Source organism: Terrapene carolina, unplaced genomic scaffold (genome assembly GCF_002925995.2).
Source record: "Terrapene carolina triunguis isolate 2854851 unplaced genomic scaffold, T_m_triunguis-2.0 Scaffold89, whole genome shotgun sequence".
Lineage (NCBI taxonomy): Eukaryota > Metazoa > Chordata > Testudines > Emydidae > Terrapene > Terrapene triunguis.
Genome location: NW_020664440.1, coordinates 18,193,222 through 18,212,416, shown reverse-complemented (window position 1 = coordinate 18,212,416; position 19,195 = coordinate 18,193,222).

The window sequence follows — 19,195 nt, the reverse complement described above, 5'->3', positions numbered from 1 at the left end:
GGGTTGGTTGTTTTGGTATTTTTACAGATTTCCAAATTCTCTTACAATGGATGCTTTTTGGACTTCAAATGTTCCATGACCCTCCTTTATTTCTGCCTAAAAAGACCCTCACACACACTATTATCTAAAGTCTGGAGGGATTGTTTGTTAGTTTGTTTTAATCATTTTATATAAAGACTCAGCAGCTGGCTGGTTCATCAGTCTCTGTGTGTGACTGTGAGAGACATTCCTCTTCCAATATTAGCCACATAGCTGAGATCATGATAATTCCACCACTACCACTACCTCATAAATTCCAGTCACTTTCTCCCCATCTGAGTTGGACTTATTGCCACGCTGAAGGAAAAGTAGCTGCGGCTGAGCGAGAGAGAGAGAGAACAGGCCCATTGACTTTTCACTGCCGTTGTGGTGATGCGAAGGGGGCCTGGATACATGGCTAGTTGCCATTTGGAACTAAGCAAGAATCAGCTGTCAGATGATGAACCTGTGACACTTCTCACCTGGGCCGGATTTGAACTGGTGTCCCAGGCCCAGAGCCAACTCCCATTGAGATCAGTGGGAGAGTCTTTTCACTGACTTTAATGGGAGTTTGATCAGGCTCTGAGAGGTGGAAGGCCATGTTTCCCATTACTAATCTCTTGAGCCATCTAGTCTCTCCATTTTAAAAACCAGATCTCTATCTCCTTTATCATTATGGGTATATGGCAGAAAAAGATACAATACACAGGATTGCTTTGTTGCCGCATTGAGCAACTCCATTTTTCAATCCTAGCGATGTTATTGCAAATGGCTCCAGACCAGGAGTAGCAAGGAACAATATCACTATGTGCAGAATCAAAACTGCTCTATCTGGTGTCATACATCAGTTCACAGGAAGAAAAAAATTGGGATGAAAGCTAAGAGGCTTGCTATTATCTGACTTCTGAAAAAGAATAAGAGGCCAGGGGACCTCCTAGTTACAGATAAAATCTAGGAGGCTCCTCCATTACTTTATGCACTGGGTAGTCAACCTGCAGAGTCCCTACTGTTACAAGAGTGTTTTGTGTCTACGTGTCAATAGTTAATAGAAAATGTGTCAGGTGGCACTAAAGAATATGCAGCATAGTTTATGGATTAGTAGCACCACTAAAGTTCATTGTCATTGTGCACTGCAAACGACTTCTCTTGTGCAGCTCTTAACGACTGTTACTGTCAGAGATCATGTAACTTTGGACGGATAATTTTATGTTCGCTGACAACAGTTTTAGTTATGGTGATTAGGGCAAATCAAATCTCATGCTTCAGGATGTAAGCCAATCACCTGACAGAATCCCGGAGGAATTTTTCCTGTGGCAGCTGATTACAACATTACACAATTCGCTGTGGTACATTATCAGGCCAGAAGGAGTTGACTTCCTCTGAAGCATCAGACGAGGTATCCTAGTGGATCAGATCCATGCTCCACCTTTTCCCCTGTCCTGTATCTACCAGCACCAGATGCTTTAGAGGAAGATGTTAGTATCCTGCAGGATAATCTGCCCCCCCCCCATAAAGGTCTCACCCTAGTCCCTAATAGTTTGAGATTGTTTTAAGCACTGAAGCATGAGGGGTTTTTTATCCCTTCCAAAATTCTTTGTTTGCATGTACTAATAGCTCTGGATATTCTTGTTACCCAGGTAAACATCCGATCCCCAGCGGGATCTTGCTAGGTTCTTGGCCTTAATGACATTCTGTGGTAGTGAGTTCAACAGTCTGATTATGTGTTGAATGAAAAACTATTCCCTTTAATCAGTTTTGAATTTGTCACCTTTCAGTCCCCTTGTTTTTGTGTCATGTGACAGGAAGAATAGATGCTCTGACCTACTTTCTGGATAATCATACATTATTTTATATACTTTTATCAGGCCCACTGGTGTTCATCTCCTTTCCAAGGTCAACATTCCCAATCTGTTCAACCTTTCTTCACAGGAGAGGTTTTCCACACCTCTCATCATTCTTGTTGTACTTCTCTGAATGCTCTCTAATTCTGCAATATCCTTTTGGGGATGGGGTCACTGCACACACGATTCTAGATGAGGGCATACCACTGCTTTATATAATGACATAATAACATTAGCTACATCAGACATTAGATACTGCAGGATGTCGGGATTCATGGACCAAATGTCTGACCTGGCACAACAAATCCCTCTGTGACCTTTGGCAAATCACTACATCACTTTGACTACAGAATCAGAGAGTCTAGTTGTCAGTTAATAACTGCATCAACCCAGTGGGAATCCCTAGAGGGTCTGTGCGTCAGGGCAGTAATGCTGCTTGGTGACGGAGTGGGAGAGGCAGGGCCATGGGCTAATCTCTTCCTTCACCCATTTCAGTGTGGCTAGAAGGGAGCAGACCTTATGCTCAGGAGAACACAGGAACTGAAGTTGTGGCTAGCACCTGTCTAAGGGGGTGAAGGGAAAGGCTCTTTGTTCCATCCTCTCTACTTGTCCAGCCACATGTTGAATATCTAAATCAATGGAGTTTCCACTTCCTTCAGGAGTCTACTTCACTGTCTACTGACCTCCCCATTAAGAGCACTAGGGTGTAGTCTTGTGCAATTAGCAAAGCTATTAGCTAAAGACTGATGGTTCAGTGCTACTCAGGGACATTTGCTTTTGGGCTACTGAATCATCTCCCAAGGGACATTTAGGACTACGTTACTGAGACTTGGGTGAAACCAAACAAACTCCAAGTATATTCAAAACAAGGAAAATAAGTCATGAAACCCAGGAAATTAAAACTGGAGATCTATTTTGGCATCTTGATCATCCCACCACCCTGGCAATGTAGAACAGAAATGTATTCTCTCCCATTTTCAGGTGGGTTAAAGCCATGGATACTGAACAAAACAACTAACTTATCTCCAATACTGGTCATGGTTGTTTCAATCACTCGAATGAAGAAGTTAATGTATTGTGACGGGATCCCTGGGACTGCTGTGCCCTGTGAACACTCTCCAGCCTGGGCTGTCTCTGACAATGCCTTGCTAGTGACCAGCAGCAAGCCCCTCCAGGCTCTGTTATCACTCAGCACAACTGCATGTGGAGCCCCACAGCCAGCTAGATGGCATGAATGCTCCCAGAGCCACTCATGAATCACACAGAGAGGCACCAACCAGATCCCCAGTTCCCAGCACTGTACCCCGGGAATATACTGTCTTGCAGAGCTCAAGGTGGGCAGTGCATATTTATTAATTGGTTCACCACTTCATCAATGGAAAGCGGATATACACCAGCCTTTGCAAAACCTGAGCAGATTTGCCACACACTTCATACAAACTCACTGGTAAAGATAAACAGTAAAACAAAGTTATTGACAATAAAAGATAGATTTTAAGTGATATTAAGTGATAGGCGTGATAGGCAAAAAGTCAGAGTTAGTTACCAAAAGATATAAAATATAAGCACGCAGTCTAAACTCTCAACCCTATTAGACTGGGCAACAACTAGACTAAGCAGTTTTTCTTACCCCACTGGATACTGCAGTCCTTAATATACAGGTTTGTCCCTTAAATCTGGGCCAGTCTCCTCTGTTGGAGTCTTCAGTCTTCTTCTTTGTCTTTGTTGCTTGCAACGTAGGTGGGGGCAGGAGAAAGGCCTCGCATGTGGCTACTGTGTCTGTTTTATAACCTCAGTCCCATGTGCTTAAGGAGCACAAGTCCAGGCATGTCTGGGGGGCATTGCTGAGTCTCCAGGCAAGGTTGAGCAATTCCCCTGGTGAGGCCTCATGCAGGTGAGTCATTGAACTATAGTTCCCTTGCTGGACAATGGCTGTTGATGGGTTGTTTAACACTCCACCTGGGTGTTGGTTGCTCCCCTTGCATTTGCCTCTGGGGAGCTAATATCTGGCTGATTCCCCAACTTACAGCATGTTTTAGTGACAATCATACAACACAATTCTCATAAGTTCATATGCATTAATGATATACATATATGGATAGAGAAATGACTTTCAGCAGATCATAACCTTTCCCCTGATACCTTACAAGGCATGCTTTATATGTAAGATCATGATTATATAAAAATGAGGAATATGGGGGTTACAAGATGCTCCCCCAAGGTATAGTATGCCACATGTATCACTGTACATGGTGCTGTAATGACCACCATCTTGACCAACACTGGGGATTGATTCGGGCACCTCCAGAGCTGAAAGCATGAGCTACTCCAGCTTCAGCTAAAGCTCTTTAATTGGGGCTGTAACACATTTGTATCCTCTTTGGAATGGACACAGAAAGGGGACATGTCATACTCAGTGGGTTATGCTGCTATAAAGTGAGAGATTTGGGTTTGAATCCCTGACAAACCAGCTTTAATTACAAAGAAAGAGGCAAACTCACCTTCAGCCCAGGGAAGTATGTGAAATAGGGAAGGTGATTAATCATTATGTCATTCCTAGCCACCTGCCACATATGATGTGTAGAGATCTAATACTATACATTATCACATGCTGTCCAGAGGGAAGCATCTGGCATACAGTCCCTAGATACACCCTTTCCTAGGCAAGTCACTTTACTTCTGTATCTCCAGTTTCCTCATCTGTAAAATGGGGATAAAAAGACTTACCAACCCTCTGAAGATGTTATGGGTGAGAGATGCATAGTATGTTGAGATCCTAGAATAAAACACAACAGAGTAGGGCAAACACCTCCTGAGTCATCTTGAGTTCACATTGCTCCAGTATGGACTCAGATTAACCTGTTGACCATGACCCTAATGGTCTACATGCAAATGAGATCAATGTCACTGAATGCAGTGGCATTGTGCTTGCCTAGGCCAGTGGGACATTGGGCCGGAGAGGTGTGAGATATATTTTCATAAGCATAATATGAATTATTGAATAATATGAATATTAAGTATATAATTTAAAAATTGCACTCTCTCGATATTATATTTATCTATACACATAAGAACTGTAGGGCAGGGCCTGTCATTTACTATCTGCGTGGACAATGAGGCCCTGACCTACACAAGGCCTCTCAGTGCTACCACAATATAAATGTTAAATAGGACACACATCATACAAGAGACAGAGAAAGAAAGGGCGGAGGGACCCAAACCTTAACTCCTCCCCCAAATTATTCAACCAGCTGCACCAAACCTATTTCCTCTGCAGCACTGAGAGGCTGCCATCCACACTTGCTCCTTGATACAGGTGCCTATATATATATATATATTTTTAATGTAGCAGCCTCCTGTTAAGGTTGCATAGATCAATAGCCAGGAATGGCGCTGATCTATCTTTAAAGGGAAGAACACTTTCTCTCTCCTTTAGTAAACAGCTGCATGCATATGATATGCCGTTGCTGCCAAAACTCTAAAAGATTCACTGGGGATCACACTAATCAATTTTTATTTCTAATTAAACGGATGCCTGCATTATGTTGGAGGAATTATGGGCAGAAGAGGCCACAGTGCACTTCGATCCTTTGGAAGGAGGTGGTGGGGTGGGAGGAGGGATGGTACAGTTGGTCGTATGGGTATGCAAAAAAAAAAAAAAAAAAAAAAAAGGGCAGTAGCAAGCCACCAGTCAATCCAGACAACATTACAATTTGCGCTGCTAAATCAGCCTCATTCATTTTCTCTCTCTCTCTCCTAGTCACTTTCAGAGGTACATGGCTTCTGAGATTACCCTGCAAAAAGCTTGGTGAATACAGCCTGGTTTAGTACAGCAGGCTAGAATATGCTAGTTGGTGTGTTTGTGCCACTCGGCACAGAACTGCTCAAGTTCTATTCCGACTGAATTCTGACCACTACCTTTTATTGGTGGGCAACTAATAAGGAGGTGTGCGGATTTCATTTTTGCCCCTTTTCTGGTCTCTCTGAACGCACCCCTCCGCTGTTCGGCCTTGGGCCTTTACCTGCCTTAGTGCAACTCCCCCACTCCTAAACTGGGATCTGGGTACAACATCCCATGTATGCCAATCACTTATTACTATGCAGGTCCAATTTGGACACCTGCGTCTCTTCCCCTTGGGAGCCCGTGACCAGTGACACAGAAGTGACCATCAGCCTTCTTATAACAGGTATGTTTATTAGCAAACAGAACAAAGCATTAGAGAAAATGGTTTCAAAACAGACAGTTTACACACATATTTAGTCTCATCTAATCTTAGGCTTCCCTACAAGCTACATTAGATGAGTTTCCCTCTCTAGTTACACAGAAACAGAATGCTCCCAACTTACATTCTTTTAGGAGGCCCCAAAGCTCTTGGGACCCAGCCAGGTGTGCAGTTTGCTTCCAGACAGTGTGACCTCCCAATTGATTGACCTCTGCTAGGAAAGACTCCCTTTTCCCAAAGCCCCACCCTCCCTGTATTTGTCTGAGCCCAATTAATATATTGCTCAATGGCTTTTGTTACAGGGCTGGGTATGAAGTCTTCCTTTTGCCTCACACCAGTTTCTCCCTGTCAGCCAGCTAGGCCATCTCAGAGAATGTCCCTGTGGGTGTTGCTCCATCATTTCCCCAAGGTCCACTCACCCTTAATGGCTTGTGGCAGTCACAGGGCTCCTGCCTGTGGGGGGCATGCTGGAATGGTCTGCTTCCTTGACATTCCAACACACCACCTCAGAAATCCTATACGTTAAATTTTGGGGCACAGATCCATAGTCATTACTGAGCACCCCCACATTCATCACAGGAGGCCGTAAGCCCCAATATTATCAATTGCTAATTGAGATTTGCCTTTTGCTCACGTGAGGCAAACCTGTGTTCTCTGAGCTGAACGTCCCGCGTTCTAATGAAGGTACTGCATGTGTGCGCTTTAGCAGACAGATGCAAGTATGGATATGGCTAAAGGCTCATGACAAATACAAAAGGATACTTATTTTCTGAAAATACTTCCACGCCATCAATTGTTAAAAATGGGGCAGGGGGAGAATTGATAATTACACAGTATCTCATAGACATTAAGATCAGAAGGGACCATTATGATCATCTAGTCTGACCTCCTGCACAACGCAGGCCACAGAATCTCACCCACCCACTCCTGTAACAAACCCCTAACCTATGCCTGAGTTACTGAAGTCCTCAAATCGTGGTTTAAAGACCTCAAGGTGCAGAGAATTCTCCAGCAAGTGACCCATGCCCCACGCTGCAGAGGAAGGCGAAAAACCTCCAGGGCCTCTGCCAATCTGCCCTGGAGGAAAATTCCTTCCCGACCCCAAATATGGCGATCCTGTGAGGTCTGGCTTGATTCAATTCCACTAGCATAAGGCTCAGAGTGTAATCTGAAGAATGTGATTCTTAAGGTCTAGAAAACAGCTTCTGGTCTCCCTCTGTGGTACAACATAGTTTTATATCCTCTGTAGGGCTACAGAAATTATAGCCTGAAAGGGTCACAGGTTCCTTAGAGCAGGCAAAAATATAGGCCTTTTAGCACTCCAAGTGTCTTGAGCTCACCCACTCCTGCTCTGAGCTCCAGCCGTCCGATAACATCTTCCCATACAACTTCCTCTTGTGTAATATCTGTCAAGCACACCGTATCTTGACACCATTTAGGAAGCTAAATCATATAGCTGCACAGGTAAAAGGATAATCAGAAGGGAGATAGAAATTAAGAGGCAAAGGAAATAAGGAAGGGAGAAAGGTTTTCAACTGACATTTGAAATAGCAACGCGATGGTAAGGCAGAGAGATGCAGGGAGGCTATGCTGGATGGCAAGTGCTTTAAAGGAGAAGCTCTCACACCAGCATCAGCGATGTGTGATGGGGCTGGAAGTGCAGGTCACAGCTAGATGGCCAGGGAGGAAATTAGAGAGACAAGGTAGCTGGAGTAAGTCCATGGGAGACTATAAATACCAAGGAGGTTTGTTCTAAATTGGAGCCTGAAATGTATGTACTTGCACCTGTACTCTTATCTCTATGACCCTCACCCTCTATGGCCTTTCTAAGCTGGGAGAGGGCGGAAAAGAATCAGACATTCAGCTTGCACATCCTCATGGAAATAGGCACAGTTGGCTCACCACTGAGAGCCCACTATCACTGGCTGCTTAGGAAACTGGTGAAAAATGATTGACATTCGCTGTGAATAATCAATGATTGCATCCCACCCATGCCCCTCCACCTCTTCTCTCTTCCTCCTCCACAAGATCACATTGATTCTGTATCCATTCAAGGGGACTGACACAGCTCTACAAGGTCAGGCCGCAGTACCTGCACAAACTCTGCTGCCCTCAGTCTAATCTCAGTGCCATAAATTTGCCATGGTTGGTGATAAGATTACTAACACATCATGCAAAGTAGACGTGGAGAAAATGTCTTACATAAAAGTGGCAGCTGTTGTCTGTAAATGCAGACATCAATGGGTAGATGGGGTGAATCCCCCAAATGTGTCAGAAAAGCCGAAGACTAGCTTCTTTGTTATAACAGCGTGACACTCAAAGCCAGGATCAGGAAACCTGGTCCTTACTTGGTTTCATGGAGTTTGGTTATGTCCAGTTAGGCAACTTTGGAATGCTTCAGATTTCATACCTATCGTGAAGGGCAGGCTCTATGTTCCACATTCTAATGAACAGACTTGGTTCAAATTTTTCCAATGAAAAGTTTTTTCAATTACAACATGGTCCTCCCCTCATCCCTGCAAAAAAGAGTCCTTTTGAAAAAACTTTTAATATTAGTAAATTAAAAAAAAAAAAAAAAAAAAAAAAAAAAAAAAAAATTCTTGAATTTTTTCTTTTACTGAAAACCAAGTTTTTCCAGGAAAAATTGACTGAAAACTGGATTTTTGGTAAACAAATTATGGAAGCCAATTTCAAGAATGTTTTCATCAAAAAAGTTTATGCTCAACATTTTCCAGAAAAAAAAGTGGGTAGTGGGTAGTTGTACCCTGAGAAATGGGAACAACATGGATATACTAAAATTTTTCACAACAATTTTTTCCCCGTTTTTGATCAGCCATACCAATGAAATACAGTCAAGCAAAAGGGAAAAGCTAATAGCTACTGTATCTCAATATGGGATGATAGAACTGGTTTAGATAAATTAAGAACATATTTGAGACTTCACCCAATATTAAAACAGAATTTAATTTTTAAATTGCTTGAGACAAACTGCTGTTTCCAGCCACAATTAGACAGAGAAGAGATGAGCTTTCAAGATTTCCAATCCAGTTTTGTAGAACTGAGAGGTTTGGATATTGTGGAGAAGGTTTGTAGACGCATCTGAATGTTCAGGTGTTTGCCTGAGCCAAACTTTAGAGGTTTATCCATTACTAATAGGATTATGTAACACCAGATTCAGATACAGAGTTTTCTTTATTTGGTAGGTTCAGATCTGCTAGGCTTCCTTGGCTGGGGTAGAGAATTTAGGAGAGTTTCCAATAGCTGGAAAGGGAGAGCTAAGGTGAGTGTTTGGTCATGGTGGCAGAGGAAGGAGTTGAGATGGACTTTGTATTGGGGAGGACTGCGGCATCTGGGAGGAAGGATCAGGTGTGTGTTTTGGTCAAGAATGAGCATGAGGGTTTATGGTGTTAGGTCAGGTGGGAAGTGGATCAAACTGAGCATCCTTGGCCAAGAAGATTAGGGACCCGCAGTAGATACTCGTTAACATTAATCATGAGGTTGAGAAAGAGTGAGTGCTTCGTTGTAGACGATGGTCTTCATTTCCATGGAGGGGAGAGAAAAATCAAAAGGTTTTCATAGTTAGGAAGCAGGCTAGAACCACCACATGGAAATCTCAGTGCTTCAATATGAGAACATTTCTGATCCTTTGGATCCAAAAACTGCATTTTATTTGGGATTCTTTTCTTAAACAAACAAACATTCCCCCCCACACACACAACGTTAGGTGCTATGTACATCCCCCATCCGGAGAAAGCTGAGCAGGACAACTGAAGTACCAACATTTTAAAAGTAACCATTAAAACCAGGAAGGAAATTGGGAAGCTGGTAGCACCAGTTTATTCAACAGCCTGTACAAGTTGTAGACCAAACTTCAAGGGCTCTGATTTAATCTACACGTTCCTTTTAATTCCTCAAACAGGCGCACATAGTTAACATGACAACGAGCAACATGTTGAGAGAGAGTGTGTTTCTGGTAATTTATAACCTCGGTTTTATTCCCAGTGACCAACATTTAAAATACAACCTTATCCAAGCACCTCCACGGCAGGGCTTCATAAAACCACTAAAAGATAACAATTGTAAAATTCTGAAAACATAAATTACAGACCCATAATGGAAGGTTTAAGTCTCCAGTTCACTTGGAACAGAAGCGAAGCAATAAATTAGAAGAAATACATGCTCCAGAGGAATACCTCCTTGCTAGATTTCACTTTATACACTCAGAATAAATTACCATTGTAGATGGGGTAGAGCTGTTTACTTATTTTGCTAAAAAATGGATGCCATGGAATGGATTTATTGAGAGTACAATATATTATTTCCTAGAGTACCTTGCTGGATGGCAAGCGGAAATGTAATTACTATTAACTAAACTCTTAGGCCAGCGTGACAGACTTTTTGCTAAGTATACAATAACCGTTTAGCAAGAACCTGTTAGAAAACAACATAGGGATCTGGAATACATCAAGAGCAGCCAGCTAAGCCCTTGAAATACTAATAATGCGCTTTTCATTTCTATCGCCTAAAGTTTTAAAACTCCAGGAAATGTCATGCTCCTGTAGCCTCTATGTAGAAATTGGTGCACATCGGCTGTAAAGCAACTAAGCATTTATATTGAAAATGGGAATAAAACAGATTATGTGTATAAGCAAGAAACATGCTTATTTTATTGTGACCAAATGTGTTCTAGATGCTAGAGAACACACACAGAAAGACAGAATCCCCATTCCAAAGATCTTACACTTTAATTAACTCAATTAATCACATTATTTCCCTAGTTATTGGGGAACTCCTTAAATCAAGGCACTGAGACTCAGCGGCAAAGTAAATAAACTATAAGCTTTATTGATCATATCTACACTTCATGGGCATGTACATAAACTACAGCACTGACTGATCTCCCAAAGTCCTATCCCAGCATGCACTGGGCTCAGCGTGGAGAACCTATGAAGGATTCTCTGGGAGCAGACTCCTCCTTGGTTATCAAGATCAGGAATCTAGAGGCAGGAGAAGGTGACAGTGATGAAGGTGCAAGATGGTTTAGGATTTTAACCGCGAGATAAAATGTAGAACAGCAGCAAATAAGCACAGGATGAATATTAATCCCAAACCACGGGAACTGGTCTGAATTATTTAAATGTGCTCACTTTTATCTCACACTGATTTACATTTATTTAGCACTTCTCATAGAAAAGGATCCCAGAGCATTTTACAAACCGATTAATAATAATGATTCACATTTACAGAGCGTTTTCAATTCAAATAAATATCACAAGATGCTGCTCAAAATATTGATTCAGCCTCACAGGTTCCTGTTCTATCCACTAGACAACATTTCCTTGGTGCATGTGGATCACTTCATTTTCCACTACATAATGTATCCCAGTCTGGGGTGTGTGACAAAGTTCCTCCTCTACCTTCGTGGGTCCTGCGCTTATTGGCAGATTTGCTCGCTTCACAGATTCACCCTGTGGGTCAGGAAACAGTCCAGAAACTTTCCCCTCTGGTAGAAGCTATAGTCCAGGTCAATTCCTCCTGTGTTTGATCAGGAGTTGGGAGGTATGGGGGGAACCCGGGCCCGCCCTCTACTCCGGGTTCCAGCCCGGGGCCCTGTGGACTGCAGCTGTTTAGAGTGCCTCCTGGTACAGTTGCACGACACCTACAACTCCCTGGGCTACTTCCCCATGGCCTCCTCCCAACACCTTCTTTGTCCTCACCACCAGACCTTCCTCCTGATGTCTGATAACGCTTGTACTTCTCAGTCCTCCAGCAGTACGCCTACTCACTCTCAGCTTCTTGCACACCTCTTGCTCCCAGTTCCTCTCACACACTTCCTCTCCTCTGGCTCCCTGGCTTGACTGGAGTGAGCCCTTTTATAGCATCAGAGGGGCCTTAATTAGAGTCAGGTGCTTAACTGCCTCACCTGACTCTTAGCAGGTTAATTGGAGTCAGGTGGTCTATTAGCCTGGAGCAGCCCCTGCTCTGGTCACTCAGGGAACAGAAAACTACTTATCCAGTGGCCAGTATATCTCCCTTCTGCTACTCTGCTGTTCCCAACTGGTCTGGGTCTGTCACAGGTGTTACATGCCGACTGTTTAAACAGGCTGCAAAGTGCTCTGAAGAGGAAATATGCTGTAAAACTGATTACCATTTATATGAAGCAGTGCCAGTTATACTACTCAGCAGTTTGAGACAGGAAGTGAACATCTCAAAGTACAGGAAACACTTTGCTTTGCCCAAGAGGGATGGGGGCCATGGCCCCTCTGCCATTTCCCGGTCCACCCTGCAGATGTAGCAAGCATTTAGTAGCACCAAATCAGTGGATTCCCTGAGATCTACAGATCCCTTGTGCCTCTGCATTGGCTCTACACCTTATTTGGGGAAATCAGGTAATTTCATGCAGTAACTTACCTGCTAAAGTTCCCCCAGGTTATCCGGGGAGCTTGACAGGGTAAGAAGCCAGACAGTAGCTGTCCACCTGCCCCCTTCTCTTTCACTCCTTCCTATCCATGATGCCCCATCAGAGGGACTTTCCTTGGGGAAGAGGGAAGATGGGGACTAGGGTACAGAGGTAGCAATCGAATTCCTCCAATTCCCCCCGCAGAGGTGAAGGGGGTGACATGGCCCAATGTAGTTAACCCTGAAACCAGGACACTAACACCCTATGTCCTGAGAAGGAAGCTGAGGGAACCTTACGCTGCATTAATTTGAGAAAAAACATAGCCCCTGGGAAGCAGTAAGAATGTGGTTTCTCTGCGCAACAAGCCTGTCTGAGCTCTTCTTGGATGTCTGCGTCTTCCACAGGACAGGATCCTCGCAATTGAGTCCTATTTGCATAGTCACTGGAGATCCCTTTGCCCATTAGGAATCTGCCTCATCTCCATTTTTATTAATAAACTCTGACATTAACCTTTTGCCCAGCTTTCAATTACTGCTCCTCTCAGGCCTCGTGCTGCTGGTAAGTGCTTCTGCACCAGCCTTCGGAGGCTTCCCAGAATTACCAGCACCCCTCCACCTCCACTCTCTCCCTTCTTGCTTGAGCACTCTTCGTGCTCACTCCATGCTCTGAACGCAGTCGGGCACCCAGCACGGATACCATGGTGGAGAGGAGCAGAAGGGCAAGGGCATAAGTTGGAGACAGAGGGATTTGTCAAATTAAAACCATGGCCGTTGGGTAATTCAAACATTCCCAGACAAGTAGCGCACTGGTGGGACCTCCCCAGTACCAGGGCTTTGCCCTGGCTGCCTGTTCTTCATTACAAAGACTCTGTACAGAAAGAGCGCTCAGCGCGGCGTGGGAGACAGCTGTTCTAGAGAAGGGCTGCGATGAGCCCTAAATATAGAGCGTCTATCCTCAGTTTTGCCTCCCAGCCATATAGCGGCATCGGGATTTGTTTCCTTGATGCTGATGACTCTTGAAGCCGCCTGCTTCTGCCCAGAGTACAGTAGATAGAAGCATGGCACACAGTCAAGAGCAGCAGTTCTCAAGCCATGGCCCAATTAGCACACAGCTGCGGCCTGGCTGTGTGCTAAAAAATAAAATTCAAAATGTGCGGCTCTGATCTGAAAGGGGGCGGGGCTGGCTGAGGAGGAGACAGCGTCTGGCAGCCTGCTGGAGCGCTCCTGCCAGCAGGGGGCTGGTGACTGTCGCAGGGGGGCAGGAGAGTGGGTCTCTGGGCAGGTTTGTGGGGAGGGGACGCACTCTGGGCAGTGAGGGGGTGGGGCATGCTGGGAACTAGGGGTTTGTGGTGGTGCTGCAGCTCACCAAGGTTTTAGGCTGCTCGGCCCCACGCGGCAGGTCCTGGCTGCCTGAGCCCGTGGTGCGGGGTCCAGCCCTGCAGTGCAGGATGCGGGTCCCAGCTGCCCGGTCCCATGCCCAGGGCTCTGCTCCTAGCCCCACTCTGTGGAAGGGTCTCTGAGTGTGGGGCACTGGGCATAGGGACTGTGGGGAGCTTGGGGGGGAGGGGAGCACTATGGTTCTCAACCTGTGGCCCACATAACACATTGTGGGCCGAGGTTGAGAACCACTCGTCAAGAGCAATGGCTGGCGTGAAGGAGCATCTCTAATTCCCCTTTCAGCAGCCTTCATTCAGGTTAATCCATCACTAGCATTTAATGACAGCGCAAGGGGGTTGTTCCTTTTCCAACAGCTCCTTATTTTAACCCACTTTCCCCTACTAAAAGAAATCAATGAGCCCCTGAAATAACATTATCCCAGCAGGGTGGTGTTTTACCATCTTCCTGACACTGAAAGCACACACCAGGTTAGGCTCCTCTATGGTGCTCGCTCACCTGTGATCAGACACAAGAGTGGACTTAAGCGCCAGTGGGAGACAGCTGTGAGTTATGCAAAGGGCTGGGATTCAGGACACCTGACTCTTTCCCTGACCCTGCCACTGACTTATTTTGTGACCTTGGGCAAGTCACTTTGCCTCTCGGCAAGTCACTTTGCCTCACTGCTTCTTATTTCCCTCCTCTGCAAAATGGGAATAACTCTGACTGGAGCCAAGCTGAATTTTACATAACAAATATGGCAATTTCACATTCAGACAAAGCAGTCACAATTTCAAACATGTCACATTTAGCTGCGAAACTGTTTTGATTCACCACTCTAAACTCAACAAACTCCAATACATCCAGAAATCCAATTAGTAAAAAACAGAGAAAACATTTTTTAAATCCCACCAATTCCCCCCCACCCCAAAAAGTTATTCTGCCCTTTTGCTCAGTTAATGCTTGTCCACATGCTCCTAGGGACCAATTCCTCACATGACAGAGATCAAGAAACAATCACGACGCTCTTGAATAAACTCACACAGAAAACTGATAGATGACAAAAACACCATATCACCTGTGGGTGAACACTTTTCACACAGTGCTCACTCAATATCTGTAAAAAGCGACAGAGTCCTGTGGCACCTTATAAACTAACCGAAGTATTGGAGCATAAGCTTTCGTTAGGTGAATACCCACTTCGTCAGACGCAACATCTGATATTTCAGTCCTCATCCTCAAAGGAAACCTACACAACACCTTCAAAAACAAGCGTAGGAGCATAAATTCATAAACTTTGCTAGACATTAAAAATCATGGTCTTAATAAAGATGCTGTAGATATGGCTTGATACAATCTGTAACCCACTAACCCCCTGTAGAGGCATTTATGGGCCACTTCCCCTTGAATGGTCTGTTAACACATATTCTAACTGCTTACTCTAAACAATCTGTTCCACCTTGTATTTAGCTTTAACATTCTGAGCACCTTGCCCACACCTGAAGAAGAGCTCTGTGCAGCTCGACAACTTGTCTCTCTCACCAACAGAAGTTGGTCCAATAAAAGATACTACCTCACCCACCTTGTGTCAACACCACAACATACCACAGATCAAGGTATTTATGCTACATAATAGGAGCTATTTTACCTCCAACATGCAGCCCTGGCTAACACAGTATGTCGGAACTGTCTAATATTTTAATATCTTGCCCTTGGCTAATGAACTAAGCTGGCTAGCAGCAGGTTTACAAGGTGACAGGCTGCTAGAAAGCAGGCTTCATAAACTGTCTGTCAGATCAGCTCTGTGGAGTATTTTATCACAGGATAATCTGCAGCGCTCATATGGTAAATCTTTAACAAGGAAAAACAACGAGGAGTCCTTGTGGCACCTTAGAGACTAACAAATGTATTTGGGCATAAGCTTTCGTGGGCTAGAACCCACTTCATCAGATGCATGGAGTGAAAAATACAGAGCAGGTATAAATACATGAAAGGATGGGGGTTGCTTTACAAGGACTCCTCATTGTTTTTGCTGATACAGACTAACACGGCTACCACTCTGAAATCTTTAACAAGGGGAATTCCTGGCAGAGAAGGAGGAGGGGGTTTAGCAGTTTGGCAATAGGACACAGAATCTTTCACTTCTTAGGCCTGGTCTACACTACAGAGTTGGGTCGGTATAAGCCGCCTTACGTCAACCTAACTCTGTAAGTGTCTACACTACAACGTTGCTCCCACTGATGTAAGTCACCCACTATGCCGACGTAATAACCACCTCTGTGAGAGGCGTAGCACTTAGGTCAATGCAGTTAGGTCGAAGCAGTGTCAATGTAGACACTGTGTTGCTTACATCAACCTGTTTTGGCTGTCAGCTCCCCCCGGGGGTGGGGCGGGATTTCCCACACTGACCGTTAAATTGGTGCAAGCATTCCTGGTGAGGACATGCACCGCCAACAGAAGAAGCTAGTGTGGACATGCAAAACCGATTTAATTACTGCAGTGGCTGTGCATCGACATAACTCAAGTCAACTTAATTTTGTAGTGTAGACTTGCCCTTAGTCACTGGTTCAAATGTAGCCCAAATCTGTAGCAACCAAAACACATGACTACCTGGGAGCTGTTTTGTGGCCTAAGTGAAATTAACTGATGGTCTGAAAACACAGTTCCTAGTGGAGAAGAGTCCACATCACAGAAAAAGCCACTGTCATAACTGCCATTAACTGGTACCATCATGAGCCATGGCAACAAGGACTGAGTTGGTCCTGAAGGCTGAACCATCCTCCAAAAGTCTCCTGATCAGGTTTGAGGCCACATTACCAGGCAACAGCATGGGAGAAACGTGCACTGCTGCTGCCCAACACACTTGCTCTCTGGATATGGAGAGGACCTCTGCTGCCAGGTCTAATTTAATCCAGAATTACATTTACTAAAACAAGGGAGTTCCTTAGCAAAGGAGGCCATCTTTCCCCTGGTCCCTTTTAATGTAAGTCTGACACTGACTGGCTGAAGAGGTCGGTCTCCCATTTCTAATTAGACGGACATGTTATAAACACCTGATCATTCTAGTACCGGAGCACAAATGACCTCCTAGCAGGGTAATTCAGCAGAGCTCATTCACACAAGTAGTGGAATGGCACCTATTGCCCACTGCTGAATAGTTTAATGTTGGGATTTCCAAAGGAGTCGCAGGGAGCGAGATGCCCAGTTCCCATCGAGTCAGCAGCCTCAAATAGGAAATAACTGGCATAACAGAGCACTGCTGGAGCTCCACTCTTCCTGAAAAGCTGGGTCCTATTTGCCCCCTCCCTTCCCAATCTGTTCTTTATCACGTTCTATTTCCCTGCTCTCCTCCAACAGTGCATGGGTTTTGTGCAGTCAGGCAATAGTTAACAACACTGTGCTTTGTATTTATCTGCCATCTTTCACCCAAGGAGCTCAAAGCTCACAAACCTCGCATCACGTTTTACAGATTGGAAAAGAGGCCCAGAGAGGTTCCACACAGATGACTTGCCCAAGGTCACACAGCAAGTCAGTGGCAGAGCTGGGATCAGAACTCAGATTGCCTGACTCATAATCAAACCACTAGGCAACACTCCTTTTATTGTGCTTCTTACTCTTGCCAGCCCAGTCCCCATATATGACAGACCACAGCTGCTCTGGACAACAATGTTGTATGGGAGTTAGCATTTGGGGGAGCAGATGGATAGCAAAGAATGGCACAAATTGCTCCCTTGCTGAAGGCACAATTTCTTCTTTTAATTATTTAAAGCCATAAAGTGGATGCCATTTGCTGCAGTTTTGTCTGCCCTGAATTACTACTGTGCAGTGCCTGAGCTAAACTCACTGCCCAGGCACGCCACCGTAAACTGCTTTCTCTGTTAGGGTGGCATCTGGAGTGGCAGAGCAAGGGAGATTTATATGCAGGCCCATGGAGTATGCTCAGATTTTATTTAAGAGACCATGGTATGCCCACTTCTGGCAGCTATGCTCCTAGTGGGGGCTGCAAGGGAAATATTTCAATGGATAAACCTTTGAACTACAACCCACTAGTGAGTCCTAGGAAGCAAGGAGGAGAGCTCCAGCTACTGCCTAATTTCTACAATGTAGATCTTATCTTCCCACTCTGGGCTCGGCTCCCTGCCAACTCCCCTCATAAATATGGTGATGTTGGAGTAGCGAACAGACAATGCAATCAAAGTGGGACAGGGAGTGTCAAAAGCAAAATTATAATGGACATTCAAAAAACATCTCCATAAATACTGAGCATCCTTGACAGCACATTGGAGTGGGGGAGGAAAGAAAGCAACATAAATAAGAAACAACTGATCATCCTTGCACTGGATGTCTGAAACTCAGATAGTACAGGCAAAGAGAAAGCACTGCAGAAGACAAATTTAAACCCCCAGGCAGTTGTGCAACTAGAGTTATGGGTTGGTCAGAAGAGTTGTTAACAGCCCCTGATTTGTCAGGAGTTGATTGCTTGGCAGAATCGTCGGAAATGGGATATATGTGTCAGGAGCCCAAAATACAGACACTTAGAGTGTAAATTGGTGACATCGATTGCAACTTTTAGGGCACTAAAAAATTGTTTACTCAGTAAAATGATAGACAAGGTGGCCCTTTGTTCTCAGGACCTTCTGAAAAAGAAAAATACAAACTGCAAACTCTGGGCACAATGGGGTGTCTCAATCCTACACAGGCAGGATGGGGAGTGAGGTGGAGAAAGAGAGAGAATCAAAGAGAACTATTAGACCATAGTGTCTATGGGCCAAGTTCTGCCCTTCACATCCCCATGTGTAATTTCCACCGGAGACAGTAAAAGTTGTGTGAATGTGTTGGCAAAACTTGGCCCTATGGTACGATCAAACTCTGCTCTTTTTATTCAATGGGTTCTAAAAGTGTTTTATTGATTTAATAAAGATAGCATCAAAATTGCTGAACACCTGGAGAAGGACCTGCTTGCTCCCACTCCTGCAACTCATGTAGTTATTCTAAAATATTTGTTACCCCAATAACGGTAACCCACTATCTACTGCACTCTGGCCACTCTTTTCTAAAAGTTCAATGCAGCTACAAGCATTTTGTACACAGAGATGAAATGCAATAATGAAATTACACCCTTAATAATACACTGCACTTATATATCCGCTGTGATCAAAGTACTTTTCAAAGACTGCCATTATCCCTCTTTAACAGATGAGAAAATTGAGGCAGAAAAAGGTTAGTGAACTGATTCTCAGAGTTGCCGCCAGTTCCCACTAATTTCAATGGGAGATGTGGGTTCTACACAGCTTGGAAAATCAAGGAGTACCTTTTTTTGTTCATAGCTACCCTCAGGGC